General features: G+C 39.5%; 1 pseudogene; it reads right to left on the bottom strand.

The window, feature by feature from the left end:
- Positions 1–361: 361 nt before the first annotated feature.
- Positions 362–1014, bottom strand: LOC113628953 (GTP-binding nuclear protein Ran-like; annotated as a pseudogene).
- Positions 1015–1750: the final 736 nt, after the last annotated feature.

Raw genomic sequence — 1750 nt, 5'->3', positions numbered from 1 at the left:
TTGTTACATGGTTTACTAATTTATTAACCTAGTGGACATTTAGGGGTTTTCCCCGGTGATATTTTATTTACCTATATATGGTCCAATTCCAGAAGAAAAGTCCAAACCCACTGATTTTTTTATGTGTTTCTGTGTGTGCTGTGACCACAGCAGTCTTATATTTGAAACTCAGGAAAGAAACAACTGGAGTCCAAACAGCCAAGTATGGAAGTAAAATATAAAGGTATTTTTTTAAACTGCCACATTCATTTCAAATCCCATTCATTTAGCATCATAAGGATGAAGGATATATCTGGTTAGCTGTGTAATAAAGTCACAAACACACTGCTTACTGGACATCAGAAGACAGTTGCCTATAAAACTAGACCTCGGACTTCAGCTTCCTTTTCTCCCAGGGTATCATTCTCTCTGGGAGAATAGTAGTCTGAGCAGCCTCTAAGCCGTGCTCATACTGAACTTCCAAAACTGAGTCCATGACTATGATTGGTGGGGTGAGAGCACCCGTGCCAACAGACTCCAAGTCAGGATCGCCAGCTAGTTTCCTAGCAAGCCAATGGACAGGCTTCTCAAAGTTGTAGTTACTTCTGGCAGAAATCTCATATTACTGGAGATTCTTCTTTCATTAGAAGACAATGGATTTTTCCTTAATTTCTCAGTCCTTAATACGCACTATGTTGCCATGCAATAAGGCGAGGATGTTTTCATATATTCCTACCAGATCTCTGTGCCGCTTAGGTGCACACTTGTAACTCTTGATGTCACATCAAGCATTACAATGGCTTGCTGGGCTTGGATCAGATAGCCATTTCTCAGGCTACCAAATGTATGTCTAATTCGTTGAATTTAAAAAGTCTATTGTTGGTATGAAACATGGGGCGATAGACTTCAACAATCAAAGTGACTACATCTCAAACTCATGAGTCAAATGACACTTTGAAAATATAGTTTACCAGTATTGTCATCACCAACCAATTCATATTTAAATAGAACTTGGGATTCTTTTGGGGCAGCCATCATGATGGTTCTTCCAGAAGTGTCTCTCTCTGTTCCTCAGCTGGCTAAGCCCAATCAATTTTTTACTTGATTGTTGGTTGGTTCTTATATAATCTCTGTTAGTGATGAAAATGAGAACACTTAAAATGTTAAATATTGCAGCATGAAAATGCCTTTTGACCTAAAATTGCTGAACTTTCCTTTGAATTAAAAACAAAATTCAATTCATAAATGGATGCCTCATTCATGGATATCTAGTTCATTCATTCACAGAATACTTACTGAAAATCTAGTGTGCCAGGTGCTGTTCCAAGTGCTGTGAACAAAGCAGGTAGGAATTCCTGCATTCAGGGAGTGTATCTTTTTCAGCAGCCAGAATCGATGAACCACTGCCTTCTGAGATGAAGTTGGTAATACCTAGAAGGTCACTATTTCTGGAGAAGGAATCTTGACTAGACACTGGATATTCCGTACATTCCCACTCTGGGTTCCCCTCCACTTACCTAGAGTGAGCAGTCACAAGACAACAGAGGAGGCATCAAGAGCTACTAAAATGAGACAGGGAACCCAGAGGACAGATTCTGCTGAGACAGGGTCCAGTGAACAAATTCTACATTTTGTGTGTGTTGGGAGCAGGGGAGCTTGTGGGCCAGAGGAGCAGGGAAATTATTTTTCAAAAACAAAACAAAACAAAAAAACCTGCCAGACTGAATAAGATATACTCTGCAAAAAAACCTAACATGGAAGAAAGAAAAAA

This window comes from Aethalodelphis obliquidens, unplaced genomic scaffold (assembly GCF_003676395.1).
Source record: "Aethalodelphis obliquidens isolate GAN/ISIS:26980383/991018 unplaced genomic scaffold, ASM367639v1 scaffold25, whole genome shotgun sequence".
NCBI classification, from domain to species: Eukaryota; Metazoa; Chordata; class Mammalia; order Artiodactyla; family Delphinidae; genus Aethalodelphis; species Aethalodelphis obliquidens.
This window is presented reverse-complemented; position numbering and strand designations above follow the sequence as displayed.